The sequence below is a fragment of the Suncus etruscus genome, chromosome 2 (assembly GCF_024139225.1).
Source record: "Suncus etruscus isolate mSunEtr1 chromosome 2, mSunEtr1.pri.cur, whole genome shotgun sequence".
Classification (NCBI taxonomy): domain Eukaryota; kingdom Metazoa; phylum Chordata; class Mammalia; order Eulipotyphla; family Soricidae; genus Suncus; species Suncus etruscus.
This window is the reverse complement of record NC_064849.1, coordinates 138,646,586-138,662,560: the sequence shown is the minus strand read 5'-3', so window position 1 is coordinate 138,662,560 and position 15,975 is coordinate 138,646,586. Positions and strand designations below refer to the sequence as shown.

The following is a 15,975-nucleotide window of genomic DNA, read 5'->3' as shown; positions in this document are numbered from 1 at the left end:
CCATTCTATAAGGTGGACTAGCTAATAAAATATTAGCAATACTATATTGTTCACTTACAAATTGATTAAAAGAGTAGATCACATGTTAAAATTCTTATAACCAATTTATTTTAATTTTTTTTTAGTGAGAGCATATATCAAAAGCTCTTCATTCTTCACTGGCTACCTGAGTAATATTCATTGTTATTACTCCATACCAGCTTCCACAAACCACAACTAAAAAGCATGCAAAAAAAAAAAAAATTGACCAGGGGCCCAGACGTAGGGTGTTTGCCTTGCACATGGCCAACCTGGGACAGACACGAGTTCAGATCCCAGCAATCCCATGTGGACTCCTGAGCCTTCCAGGAGTGATTTCTGAGCACAGAACCAGGAGTAACTCCTGAGCACCATCAGGTGTGACTCAAAAACAAAACAAAAATAAATAAATAAAAGGTAAATAAATTACCAATGGAACTATCTAAAATATGCATTTGAATACATTAATTATTAAATAATACATTTATCTTAATAAAATAAAATAATATTATTTAATGACTAATAAATATTTAATAAATAATTTTAATTCTATGAAATATTATAAATATTGATTTATTTTAAACAATCAATTACTTTTATGTATTATTTATTTATGTATTTAATTTATTGTTTATTAAAATAAATAAGCTTACTTATTTATTTTAATTATGTATAAAGCATATTTAAAACAATATTATTTAATGAAATAATACTTTTAATTTACTTAATACATGTAATTAATACATTATATTAAATTAAAATTAAATACATTTAATTACATTTAAAATACAATTCAGAGGCTGGAGAGTAGTACAGTGGATAAAGCACTTGTTTTGCAAACAGCTGTGCTAGACTATATTTCCAGCATACCATATAGCCTCCAAGCAATACCAGAAGTGATCCCTCAGTATTGCGCCAAAAATAAGCCCAAAGAACAGCCAGATATGACCCAAAGACAAAAAAATTTAATAAAATAATTTAAAAGTAAAACTACAATTAAGGAGCTGGAGAGCTAGCAGGTTTAATGTGAATACCTTGAATGTAGCAACATGGTCCCAACAACACTGGGTACCATTCTTGAAGGTCTCAATACCACTGGGTGGTCTAGGTCATCCTCAGATCCTCACATTAGGCCATTAGTCTGGTTATCTGAGAATGCCAGGAGGAGCTCCAGGTATCCTAAGTATGGCTTAGGAATCTCTCCCCCACAAATAAAAAGACACAATTAAAATGTCACAAGAAAGAAAATCCTCCAAGTGCCAGCATTTTTGGCACATAAGGACCTTGAAATCTATACCGACAAAAATACTGGTAGCAGAAAGGGGTTATTTGTTAGTAACATTTCTGAGATAAGTAAGTGAAGTGGAGTCTGGAGCCTTCCGCATACATCATTTTCTCACAAGGTTCTAGGGAGCCTATCAATGAATACTCAAATAAAATTATAAGTTAGATGGAGCAGGAAAGATAGTATAGCAGGAAGGGTGCTTGCCTTACATGAGGGCAACCAGGGTTCAATCTTCTGTATCCCATATATATCCCATATATATAGTCTTACATGGCAATAAATTTTATTTATATATTTAGGCACACAGGTACAAAAATATTTTTCATCAAAAAACACTGGTTTGTGATAAAAATACAATGCCTATCTCAATTACAGGCAGGGGGTGGCAAGGAGAGATAAGGAGCATAGGTAGTGGGAAGAGTGGGAAGAATGCATGGATGAAGGGGGGATGTTATTTTTTATGACTGAACCCCACTACAAACATGTTTGTAATCATGGTGCTTAAATAAAGATATGAGAAAAAACGCTGGTTTATATTTTAGGGGCACAAATCTCATACCTTTTCAAAATATGTGTTCCCACAGTTCAGTTACCACCAAAGTGTTTAATTTTAAATCAAGGATCATGTTCATTTACTTTATGACTTGATGATGCTAAAATGTTAACACCAAATTCTTTCTGTTGATGAAATTTTCTCTCAGTTAAGAATATTTATGCAGAATAACTAGTAGCTAGTGGGGTTTCACACATATATTTTAAAATAGAAGTCACACTTAAGATGAGATTTTTCTGAGAATAACTCATCTTGTGATTTTACAGGAGAAAAGCTGTGATAAAAAATGCTAATGTGAAAGCTTGCAGACTACAAAGCTGGGGTATTATCTACCTAAACTTCTTCCTCAAATAGCCTTGAGATCTTACCCAACTCCTAAGCCAATAAATTAGTTTACCAGTTTCCTAGCAGGAGATACAAGACCTCTAAGAGAGAAAGGGCTTCTTGCTTATCACATCATTTGTGATGTGAACATCAGTATGTTTGTACCAGTCTCCTTGCCCATGAAGCAGTGCAGGTGGGCTCAGAGTGATGCTTATACACACAGTAGGTTTCATTTTGGAAAAAAAAAACCTGAGTGTCCAAGGAGATAAGGAAACTAGCATCTTAAAGATGGTTCAGAAGAAAAAATATTGCAATAAACTCATTAAGTATGCAGAAAATGCAGAGGCAAAAGGGAATTTCCTTCTTTATGTGAGAATAAGAAATTGTATCATGGTCAGCACTGCCTTCTTTTAAACTCACAATATTTTGGCTTTGTCTCATTTTCTGATTTACTACATAGTACTATGATTTATTTTATCTGCAAAATTCTGTACTATCTAAATACCGTATCTAAGTCGGGGTTATAGTATATTGGGTATGGTGCTTTCTTTGTACATGGCCAAACTGGGTTTGATTTCTGAACCTCATAAGGTCCCTTGAGCTAACTAGAAGTAATCCAGGAGCAAACCCTCACTTCTGGGTGTGCACCCCCCCCAAAATAAAAAAAAACAACTATCTTTTCATGGTATATATTTTTATGTACACATATATATGAGTACATATACACACACATATATAACTAAACAACCCTATGTTCTCTTAGGGGAAAATGGATATAACCAAAGAACGGCTTAAAGATCTTGCAAGCATGGGGCTGGAGTGGTGGCACAAGGGGTAAGGCATCTGACTTGCTGGCGCTAGCCTAGGACAGACCGAAGTTCAATCCCCTAGTGTTCCATATGGTTCCCCAAGCCAGGAGTGATTTCTGAGCGCATAGCCAGGAGTAACCCCGGAGCGTCACCAGGTGTGGCCCCAAAACAAACATACAAAAAGGAAAAAAAAAAACACTAAAAAAAAGAACTTGCAAGCAGCCAAACTAGGTTCAATCTCCAGTATTATATAAGTTCCCCTGAGCCCACCAGGATGCTGGAGTACAGAACCAGGAGTAAGCCTGAGTGCCACAGATTGTGTGTGGCCAAAAAGCAAAACAACCACAAGAAGAACAAGAACATTTGATATTTGTCAGCCTTCAACTTCTAATTATCCAATATTCTCAAATTAAAACTCCTATTAGTCATTTGTTCAAATCAGTGATTGCACCTTGATTCAAAACCAAATCCATCCACCCAGCACAAAGTTCTGAACTACCTGGGCTTTCTGATATCTCACTCTATTTTGGGTCATTGATAAGTCAGCAGATTCAACACACTGACTGTCATTGAGCTTCTCAATTCCTCCACAGGCCAAGTTTTTTGCATCTTCCTAAAATGTGCAAATATTTGCATATATTGCATCTCTGTGCATAGCTTATTCCCTCTGTGGAGATCACTTCACTCCAGAATTAGTTTTAGATTATTTAAATGGAGGGCCAGAGAGATCATATAAGGTAAGGTATTTGCCTTGTATGTAGATTCTATCTCTGAAATTGAATATGGTCTTCTGAGCCCCATTAGGAGTGATCCCTGAGTACAGAGTCAAAAGTAAGAGGGTCCTGAGAACAGCATAGTGGGTAGGACATTTGCCCTAAATGCAACTGACCTAAGTTAGAGCCCCAATATCTCACATGGCTCCCCGATCCTACCAGGCGTAATTTTTGAGCACAGAGCCAGGAGTAACCCCTGAGCCCTGCTGAGTGTAGCTCCAAAACAAAAAAACAAAGGAAGTAATCCTGAGCACAGCTGGATTTGCCCCCACAAAATAAAGGTAGATTATTTAAGTAATAATAGTTAACTGATATAAATACCAAAACTACAAAATATCATTTTGAGCATTTTATATTTTTGATATCTCATTGCTTAAATAACCCTAATTTTTTTTCCTTAAAATAAAACATAAAAAGGAGTGAGTAAATGCAGGAAGAGAATAAGAAAAGAAGAAAGGAGGGGGCTCTGGGTTTATATAAGCTACACAAAGAACAGGGATGTGAGGTGAAACACTATGCACAGAGCTGCTAAATATGCAAATCATGAATTTTTATTTTCAAGTAAAATGCAAAGGTTGAATGTTTCCCCTGGTCAAATCTCACCATCAAAGATCACCCAAGCCCCACCAAAGCTGAAGACAGCATGTATCTGATCCATCTCCCTAACCCTTAAATTTCTCCAGGGAATGAAATTCTAAAACTCAATATTCCTTGAGTGGAAAAATTATTTTTCTTTTCTTATGGAGAAAAATCATCTTTCTTTTCTCATAACTCAAAGGTCCCTGTTGAATAAAATAGAATCTCTTTTATTTTATTCAGTTCTCAGTCATTTGGAGAAAACCTAGAGAATATTTTAATATGCATATTAATATAATTCCCTTCCAGGGATTCTACAGAGGGCATTAAAGATTCTATATAGAGGTTTAATTATAATAACAAGGTTTTAAGATCAAACCTGACCAAAAGATTATATAGCAATACACACAGTTTTTTAGTTCTACCTTGGGAGACATATAAGTAAAAATAATGGCTGCACCAAAAAAGTAACTAGAATGTGAAGGATAAAATCATATTCATTTTGGATAAAAGAAAGATAGCTTAATAATTTAATCAGGTAATATGAAGCACTCAGCATTCATTGCTAGTAGATATGCAGCACATGCAATCATTAGTTTTACTCTTCCTCATTCTCACTTATACCTGTTATTCTAACTTGTCACATTTCCATAGCAACTACTCTTCGATTTTTATAGATAAAGCACCAGGAGTCATCTTTATTCTAAATGCTTCAATATCAATTTGTGACACTTGGCTGTTCTTCCAAAAAAATCTAATTTCTCCCCCATATTAAAAAAGGCATCATCCATGACCTAAATATTTTAAATAGATATGATTTATAAAGATGGATTTCCCTTAGCTTCAAGAATTCTGAGAAAAGTCAAATGGTAATAATATCCTTCTCTCCAATTGGAGACTAAGAAATAAGACAAGTTGCAAGGTAGCAGCAATCCTACCTATACAACTGACAAAGGTCAGGAAGGAGAGTGAGTCTTAGTATTGAAGCAAGATTGATTGAAATTGAGTGCCCATCTCCAGGCACCCCCAGGGGGAAAAAAGCAAAAACATGGCAGTTTTTTTTTTCAGTCTCTATAGAGACTGTCAAAAATTGCCAATGCCGACTATATTTCAAGTCGTCACGGTGGGGTATTGGGAAAAGTTTTCAATTAGCAATAATCGCGCCTCTGATAAACCTCATTGGCTACGATACTGCCACTGCGCAAAGCTAAAAAAAATGGCAGTTTTTCCAGCAGTGTTGGACTATATAGAGAAAAGAGGCTTGCCCTGAGCAAAAAGAGCAATATATGCTTCTGGGTTCAGCTGGATCCTGAAAAGAAAAGAGGAGTTGAATATGCTAATACTCTTTCTCCTAAATATACCAGAAATGTTATATTCCTTCTCACCTGGCATAAAAAGAGTAAGCTGAAGAAAAACCATGGATTCCATTACCTAAACTCCTTCTACTGGAAGACAATAACTAGGGAAGACGAAAACTTTATTTTCCTTTCTATTCCACTCTCCTAACATTTGAATAAATATCAAATAGGATTCTTTTCTGATAATCTCCCTACTGTTTTGTTTTGTTTGGGCCACATCCAGTAGTGCTAAGGAATTACTACTGCACTCAAGAATCACTCATGGCTGATTTATGGGACCATATGGGATAACAGAAATCGAGCCCACATCAATCATATGCAAGTTAATTTCCTAAACACTCTGGCCTAATCTCTCTGGTCCCACTTTCCACTGTTTTAATATACCTCAAGTAATTGAATATTCATTTCAGATTAGAATAAGAATAATCATTTTTGTCATTGTTCCATGTTTCTGCCCTTAGGGGCTATTCCTAGGTTGGTTCTCTACAGTGCTCAGAGAACCAGGCAGTAAGAACCTGGGGCTACCACATGCAGAGCATGTACTCCAGCCCTTTGCACCATCTCTCCAGCCCTAAATGGCAAAACTGTTAAGATTAAAATATTGTTTAGCTGGAGAGATAGTTCAAAATGCTGGAGCACATGCTTTGCTTGTATACACCAGAGTTAGATCACAGCCTCACATGGTTGGTAAGCATCACCACACTTATTCAGGAGTAGCACCTGAGCACTGGGTGTGACACACACAAAATGTGTTTTCTTCTTTGGATCTTTTTTTTTTTTTTACGAAAAACATAGCATTATGTATGTATTAGATATATATGCACTTTTAAAGGGAGATAAAGCCTATTTTACTCATTCCTTTCAAACCATCTAGTTCAGTTTGTGCAATATTTTAATTGTTTTTGTTCTGATATCAACAATGTTCATAGCATCTTTATCCAGAGTAGATTCCATCTTAAGAACAATTTTCTTCGCTCATTCATTCGCATTAATTTGGCTGTTGATATCTTACAAGACGGCAGCAATCTAATCACAGCTTTAGCCTCTCTTGCTATCTACAACTCACCTACAGTTCTTCCACTGCTGTTGTGTTTCGTGAAATTTTTGTTTTATTGGTAGGGCTCCCAAACAATGCTCAAAAGGTTCGGTGCCCTGTTGGTGAATCTCCAGGCTGCTCAGTGTAAGAGCCAGAGGATATTGGACCAGGCCTGCAGAGGTGGTCTGAATCACCTCAGCAATACTGGAGGTCCCCAGAGCACAATTGATTATTGGGGACATTGTGGGATCATGTGGGCCCAGAAATTCTAACCCCTTTACTATTTTCTAGAGCTTTAAATCCTTTTTGTCTTTGTTACATTCACCTCCGCAACACTTATCTTTATTGGCACAGGACTCCAACTTTTGTATCCTCACCTCTTTAGTAATATATCTCAAAGGCATAGTTTTAGTGCTGTCTGTTTACTGAGGACTTCTCTGAATAAAATTTATCCACCACTCACATTGCTACCTGAATGTCTGCACCAACATGTCCATAACAGAATTCAGAATTTTCTACTTCAGAATCTCCTTCTCTTTCTACTGTTTCCCAACTAAATAACAAGACAACCAACTACACAGATCAAAAAATAGGGTATTGTTTAATCCTTTTACAGCTTACAGTCCATGACAAATCTTACCATCAAATTTGATACCTAACTCAACTATAATAGTGAAAACATCATCTCTTCACTTTTTTCCTATCACAGTTAGAATAAGTCTATGAAAAATAGAAGCAAATTCTATCTTGCTAGTGCCTGACTTAGCATTTTCCAATGGCATGAATTAAATATATCCAAAAGCAGAGTTTTTTCCTTGGACTGTGAGCTTGGCACATTCCCATACAACGCTCCAGCAATTCCTCACTTTCTACCTCTCTTACTAAGCTCCCACTCCCTGGTTCTTCAGATCATAAAAGTAGCAGGGTTTTACTTATTGAACATTTCTCTTCTGGAAGGTTCTATTTTATACTTCTGTCTCACTATAGTCCTTCCTTTTTAGATCTGCTCAGTTCAGATCTTACCTCAAGAGATGCCTTCTCAAACCATTCTAGCCTGAGCAGCAAACCCCATTCCCAAATGAAGATCACTTTAACAATTTTCTCCATTGCACTTTTCAGTAGGTAAAATATTTTGTTGCTTTGGATAAGGGGTTGGGAGAGGGGGTTAGGACACACCAGGCAATGCTTAGGGACTCACTCCTGGCTGTGTTCAGGGATCACTCCTGATAAAGATTTGGGGAACCTCAATGGAACAAATGCTGGTCGGCCTTGAGCCCATAGATAGTACTCTCTATGGTACTATCTATGGGCTCCTTCTGTTGCTTTGAAAATATGCGTTATTTATATATAAAAGTGGTTTGATTTCTTGCAGCCACATTTAATAAGAGCAACAAAACTCCCTTTGTAGTTTTCATTGTTACATTACACTGTGAACATTATTCAACTTGCTACACTTCTTGTAAACAAAATCTAGCTTCATAGATGGAAGTTTTCCAAACATCACATGTAGAGGTCCACACACATACTCTAACTTGAGACTCCACTAAGTTTCTAGAGTCACTCACTCACTAAGAAGCTAGAGTCACAGGGGTTGAACAACCTATTATGCCAGGAACCCAGAGTCAGTCTTATGCCAGGAAACTTCAGGGATAAGGTCTCCTAGTATTTAGGCCAAGGCTTTTTTTTTTTTTTCTCCATATTTTGTTGGGCCTATGCAAATAACAATTGCCACTCTCACACTGTTATTACTATATTTTTTAACTCTTATCCTTCTTTTTTTTTTTTTAAGAACTTACTAAACTTTCTGCTGGTGCTTTAATGAATTCATTGTGATTCAATAATTTTCAAAAACATGCTATTGATTGAACTTTTTCTTCTTTCCATCACTTTAGTTTTTCTTTCAATTTACTACTTTTTAAATCATGTTGCTTTTGGCCTTCCCAGAACAAGTGTATTTTGATCAGTTATGTCAATGCATTTTCTTTACATAAATTAAAAATAATTTTAAAAAGAACCCCAAGACAAAAAGGGGGGAGGGGCTAGAATCACTAAGCCTCGGCCCCTCCCCGTGGGCTGCCGACAGCGCATGCGCCATGAGGCGGGCAAAGAGTTCTGGGAGAGGTAGTCCACGCTCTTTGCCTCCAGCGTTCACGCGAATATGATAAATTAAAATAAAAAGAAATAGATATTTTTAAATTTCAAAGGAATAATAATATGCATATTCGGACGTACTTATTTTAAAGGGTGAGGAAAACTTGTGTGCAAGCGAGAATATGACAACTGCTGATCAGGCATTGCGCGGACAGCCTCATAAGGTCCTTAACTGGGCGGGGCTTGCTCGTGGGGCCGGTGGGGCCTTCGGCGCACTTTGCTGCTTCGCTGGACTTGTGCTTCCGGCAGGATGTTAGTCGGGGCCATCTGGGGCTGGGCAGAAGCGATGCGGGCGAGCAAGGCTGGTATCCCATAGCTGAGGCTCGGTGACTCCCAAGGGAGACCTGATGGGCGGGCACCCGGGAAGTCGCTTTTGCTAGTGCAAGGCTCTCTGCAGAAAAGGCTCCTCCGAAGGTGGTGTTGTTGCAAGGTCTGCCAGTCTTCCTGATGCTTCCAGGGGAACAGATTTTAGGCCAGCGCTTGGCCTACGTGCCAGGGTGGGAGCCAGCCAAGATTCTCCCGGGGGTCAGTAGGTTAGAACTAAGTTCTACTGGGTGTATTGGCGGAGGAACTTAAGCCTTTTTCATGTTAAGACTTGATTGGTGTTTATTAGGTAAGTACTACTGACTGGGAAATTTCAATGGATATTGCCACCAGAAATTTTTTTCCCCCCAGGATGAAGTTCTGGTTGCTAGATTTGGTCGCAAAGGCCATGCTGTTGGTTGGACCTACCCGGAGTTCACTCTTAAGATGATCAGAGTAGCCAATGTCTTTTTAGGCTTTAAACAAAAAGCAAGAAGGAAAGACTCAAAATTATAAGTTGAGAGGATGTAAGTACGTTTAGTAATAAATTTTCATTGATCCAGAAATTGGTTTTCTGCCTTTATTCTCATTGGAGATGTATAGTGTATTGCTTTAGTTTTTTTTTTTTTTTTAATATTGATTGATTCAAGATTCTCTAGAGAGCAATAGCTTTTAAACCATCGGCCAAAAATGGTTGAAAAATGTTGCTTTTTCTAGTCACCAAGTATTAGATTAGTATTAGACTCAAGTTGCTCCCTACTTCGGTTGGTTTTAGAATATTAAATTCAGAGTAGTAAGCTTGTGCGTACTTAAGATTTGAAGCACCAGACTAATGTATGTGTATGCCAGGGATTTGATCACAGTGTTTTTCCTTTATTAAGTCCATTCTGATAAAGATTGACAAATGCTTTATTCCCTTTAAGCTGCTTTTCAAAGGTCAGGGAGATAGTTGGGGTTGGAGATCAGGCAGGGTACTGACTGCATGTGGCGGACTGGTTGCGTCACTCTTTTGTACTGTGTGGCTCCTAAATACCCTGAGACTGCCCTAATGTTCCCTGGCACCATAGGACCCAAGTGGCACTGCAAGCTTCCGTTGGGCACCCTGTGTAGATTCCCAGAGCATATCATCAGAAGAGATGTCTTAAGCATTGAACCCAGAGTAGCTCCTGAGCATTTCCAGGAGTAGCGCAAACACCAAAAGGAAGATGAAAAGATGCCACAGGCCAGGAGAAAATATTTTCAAATTACACATCCAACAATACACTGTCTAAAGTATCTTACCAAAGGCTAAAGGCAGCAGGAAACCCAGTAAATAAGCAGACTCTTGAAAGAGATGACAAGCACATGAAAAAATCATTTGTCGTGGAAATAATGTTATTTAATGTAATTATAATCATAAGACAACTACTTTAATTAGAATAAATTTTAAAATATTGGCAATAGATCAACCACATCTCGGTAATAAATGATAACCACCAGAATATATTCCAGTAATTGAACCTGTGTATAGTTAAGCAGAAATGAAAATGTCTCAAAGTTGGTAGGGTGCTTGCTTTGCAAGTTGATAAGGTCTAAACCTTGGTATAAACCAGGTCTAAACATGTATCCTCAAATTCTGTCAGGAGTAATTTCTAAACACAGCTCAGGAATAAGCCCTGGGCACTACAGGGTGTGGACCCCTCAATCCCCCCCCCAAAATATTAATTATGGATATTGAAGGTACAGATCATCCTGTACATGTAAGTCATTGAGAATGATACTTTAGAAGAGACTCATGAATGGCAGATGACCATAATACCTGCCTTACCCAGCAGGCTTATACCAGACTTTATGCTTGGGAAACAACACTAGACTAGATCTAGCCACATGTAAGGCAAACTGCTTAACTCCTGTGCTGTTTTCAATCCCAAGGTCCCATTTTCCTCCCCAGTGTTTTTTGTTTTTGTTTTTTGGGGGGTCACATCCAGTGATGCCCAGAGGTTACTCCTAGCTATGCACTCAGAAATCACTCCTGGCTTGGGTGACCATACGGGACGCTGGAGGATCAAACCGTGGTCTGTCCTAGGCTAGTACCGGACAGGCAGATGCCTTATCGCTTGCACCACTCTTCTGGCCCCCTCCCTAATGTTTTCTGTTAAATTACCGTGAGAGTTAGAAAGTTGATAGTTAAATTTTAATCATACAAGTTCCAGTACTCATCCATCTTCACCAGTGTTCATTTTCCTCAATTTCCCATTAACCTCTCCCTCCCTTTTAGGCACTGGTTTGCAACACTCACTGAAAGAGGTATGCATATCACTTCTTTTCAGTTCCTATTTTCCACAATGATAATTTCCAACTATTGTCATAGTAGTCTCTTCTTTGCCCCCATTATTTTTATTGCCTTTGAAACTTTCTTTATATCTTAAATGTTTATGTACTCATTGGGTCATACCCAGCAGTGCTAGGGACAGTATATTAAATAATCCAGTGAATTCTATATGCAGACCATGTATGTATTTCAGTCCATTGAGCTGTCTCACTAGGTCCAAACCCTTTCCTTTAATTCCATTCTTTTTAATCCTACATGTTGGTCTATGAACCAGCAGCTATAACCAAGGCTATAGACAAGGGATTTTCAACTTTGCATGTGGAAAAATAGTGTACAGCAAGCCTGTGGTTGAGTTCTAAGGGAACCTGAACTTTTAATTTTTGGTTTTTGGACAACACACAGGAGTGCTCAGGGGTTATTCCTGGCTCTGTGTTCAGATATTGTTCCTGCAGGCTCAAGGGACCACATGGGATGCCAGGGATCAAATCCAGGTCAGTCCTGGGTGACTGCATGGAAGACATGTCCTATAGCTGTGCTCTAGTTCTTATTTTTATTTTTTGGGTTTTGAGTATAAGTATTTGATAGACAAATAAGAGTTCTTGACACATTTTTTCCATTCTCTCTCTCTCTTTTTTTTTTTTTTTTTTTTTTTTGTCGAGAGGATTGGGCCATACCCAGCAGTGCTCCGTGGCTCTGTGCTCAGAAATGGCTCCTGGCAAGTTAGGGAATCATAGGGGGATCGAACCTGTACTGCTCCTAGGTCTGTCCCTGGTTGACTTAGTAAGGCAAAAGCTCTGCTGTGCTATCACTTGGGCCCCAAAAGGAAACTGAACTTCTATACAGCAATTCTGATGGCTATGGGGAACTTCTTAGGTAGAAGGGGAAATCAGTCTCTTAGCACTTATTTGGGTCTTCTGGTCAAGATATTCTAGCTCCAGAAGTGGAGAAATAATACAACGATTATGTCAATTGCCTTGCAGCCAAACAACTTTGGTTGTTATCTCCAGCCTATGTACCATCTGGGATCACTGAGCACAAAGCTACTTGGCATAGCCCCTTAACAGTGCTGGCTATGGAAAAAAAAAAAAGTAAAAGAAGTAGCAGCTTTCTCTATGGGTTCTTTTTTTTTTGAGGAGTGGGGGGCCCACACCATGCAGTGCTCAGGAGTTACTCCTGGTTCTGTGCTCAGAAATCACTCCTGGCAGGCTCAAGGGACCATATGGGATGCCGGGGATTGAACCCAGATCCATTCTGGGTCATCTGTGTGCAAGGCAAATGCCCTACCACTGTTTTAACACTCTGGCCCCACTCTCAATGTGTTCTTAAAAAATTCATTGGTGATGGGAATGTTGCACTGGTGATGGGTGGTGTTCTTTATATGACTGAAACCCAAACACAATCATGTATGTAATCAAGGTATTTAAATAAAAAAAAATTAGGTGAAAAAAAATTTGCTTGAATATGAAATTGAGTTAGGACATGAGGGTTTTTTTTTTTTTCCTTACCCAGCAGTTTCCAAGCTTTTTGTGGCCAGTGAAAATAGAATATTTTGCAGATCACTAAGGCAGAAATACTATTATTTATAACAAGATATATGTCAATATGTATAATAGTAACACTGTGACTCAGCTTTCCCTGTATGTTGAGAGGTAATAACTTTTTCTGGAAACAGGAAATTTCTGCAGATCAGTATGGGTTTGAGGTTGGCTGTTGAAAACCACTGCTCTAACCCCTACCTTCAACTGTGGGTTGCAGGTCCTAAGAGGGTTACATAACTTTTAAAAATGTGTTTTGAAATAAATGTCTGCATGTCTTATTATCAGTAGTTGATTTGTATCTAGCTACCCAACAAAAAGGGATCATGCATGGGAAAAGCTTAAGTTCAAATTTACTGGCCATGTAGATTTCATTGATTACCTTTGTAAAATCACTTGTTAATTAGGAATGGAACAGTCATCATTTTTGGTGAGGTTGAAAGTCTAAGAACAGGGGGCTGGAGAGATAGCATGGAGGTAGGACATTTGCCTTGCATGCAGAAGGACGGTGGTTCGAATCCTGGCATCCCTTATGGTCCCCCGAGCCTGCCAGGAGTGATTTCTGAGTGTAGAGCCAGGAGTAATCCCTGAGCACTGCAGGGTGTGACCCAAAACAAACAAAAAAAGAAAGTAGGAAGTTTCAGACTGGAGCCCAAGTGCAGTACAGTGAGTAGAGCACTTGCCTGGCATGCCAATGGCTCTAGTCTATTCCTGGCATCCCATATGGTTCCCTGAGCACCACCAAGAATAATTCCTGAGTACAGAGAAAGGAGTAATACCAACCTAACAAGCGTAGGACACAACGTCTGAGTTTTCTGGATCAGAGATCACCCTTGTGTTGTTTTGATCCTTTGTTGCCACCTTGCTGTCTATCTTTAAGTCCCACTTATGAGAGATTATTTCTTTCATTCTGGCTGAATTTATTCAGCATGATATCCTCAAGTTATATCTATATTGTAGCAAAAATCACATGTTTTTATTTTTGTAGAGCTTCATGGGGAGGATTGTAGTCCTTGGGGGAGGCAGCTGGGTATACTGGTAATAGATGGTGGTGTGAAATTATGTGTTTGGTAAATCAACTGTATGCAAATCATAGAATCTCAACTAAGGATTAAAATAAAAATATCTGACCCAAAATTAAAATGAATTTGTGCTATCACTCTGGCCCCCACTTTTTTAAGTATCAAAAGGAACAAAAAAACCCATACCGCCTGAATATAGGCAACCTTGGTATTCCCCAACCCCACCCCACTGTATTGGTCTCCCAAGTATTGACCCAGATCCATCAGGCTGGTACTACCAGGCTGAATATTTGGGAAGGAGTGTCCCCTTCCCAGTTGGCAAGACTGGTTGTGGCTTCTATTTGGTTTTTTTGTTTTGTTTTTTGGGGGCCACACCCGTTTGATGCTCAGGGGTTACTCCTGGCTAAGCACTCAGAAATTGCCCCTGGCTTAGGAGGACCATATGGGACACCCGGGAGATCTAACCAGGGTCCTTCCTTCCTTCCTTGGCTAGCGCTTGCAAGGCAGACACTTTGCCTCTAGTGCCACCTCACCGGCCCCTGGCTTCTGTTTGTTAACTAAGTTGTAGGCCTTAATGAGATTCCAATTTTTTAAATGAATCTACATCTAATATACATATGTAATTACCCTTTTAGTAACCATTAATTTTTAAATCTGTACAGTTGTAAAATTTTTTACAACTTTACAGTAGTAAAATTTTAAATATCTTTAAAATAATATCTTTATTTAAGCACCATGATTACAAACATGATTGTAGTTGCTTCAGTTATAAAAAGGACTTCCCCCTTCACCAATGTAACATTCCCATCACCAGTGCCCCCCATCTCCCGCTTTCCCCACCCTCTGCCTGTATTCCAGATGGCATTCTACTTCTCTCATTTTTAACATCATGTTAATAATTACTACATTATTATGTTAATAATAATTGCTACAGTAGTTATTTCTTTTTTATTGAGATTTATTGATTTGTTTTTTTTTAATATAAAATCTTTAAGCACCATGATTACAAGCACGATTATAGTTGGGTTTCAGTCATAAAAGGAACACCCCCTTCACCAGTGCAACATTCCCACCACCAATGCTCCCCTCCCTCCTTCTCAACCCCTGCATTCTACTTCTCTCATTCATTAAGATGGTCATGATAGTTATTAGTATTATTTCCCTAACTGCACTCACCATTTGTGGTGAGCTTCACATCGTGAGCCAGTCCTTCCAGTCATCTCCATTGTCTCTGGGTATTATTACAATAAAGTCCTTTTTTTTTTTTTTCCTTAAAACCCATAGATGAGTGAAACTATTCTGTGTCTATCTCTCTCCCTTTGACTTATTTCACTCAGCATAATAGTTTCCATGTCCATCCATGTATAGAAAAATTTCATGACTTCATTTCTCCTGATGGCTGCATAATATATTCCATTATGTATATGTACCTCAGTTTCTTTAGCCATTCATCTGTGGAAGGGCATCTTGGTTGTTTCCAAATTCTGGCTATTATAAATAACACTGCAATGAATATAGGTGTGCAGAAGGCATTTTTAATTGTGTTTTAGTGCTCCTAGGGTATATCCCTAGCAGTGGTATTGCTGGATCATATGGGAACTTGATTTCCCAGTTTTTTGAGGAATCTCCATATTGTTTTCCATAAAGCCTGGACTAGACAGCATTTCTATCAGCAGTGAATAGGAGTTCCTTTCTCCCACATCCCTGTTAGTACTTATTCTTGTTCTTTGTGATGTGTGACAGTCTCTGTGGCATGAGATGGTACTTCATTGTTTTGATTTGGATCTCCCTGATGATTAGTGATGTGCAGCACCTTTTCCTCTGTCTTTTGGCCATATGTAGTTCTTTGAGGAATTATCTGTTCATTTCTTCTCCCCATTTTTTGATGGGGTCAGGTCAGATATTTTTTTCATGTTAAGTT

The 15,975-nt window shown here is 38.5% G+C and overlaps 1 non-coding gene across 1 annotated transcript; it reads right to left on the bottom strand.

The window, feature by feature from the left end:
• Window positions 1–5,406: 5,406 nt before the first annotated feature.
• On the bottom strand, window positions 5,407–5,547 carry LOC126002989 (U4 spliceosomal RNA). Its single transcript, XR_007493548.1, has one exon. It is a non-coding gene; the product is annotated as a U4 spliceosomal RNA (small nuclear RNA).
• Window positions 5,548–15,975: the final 10,428 nt, after the last annotated feature.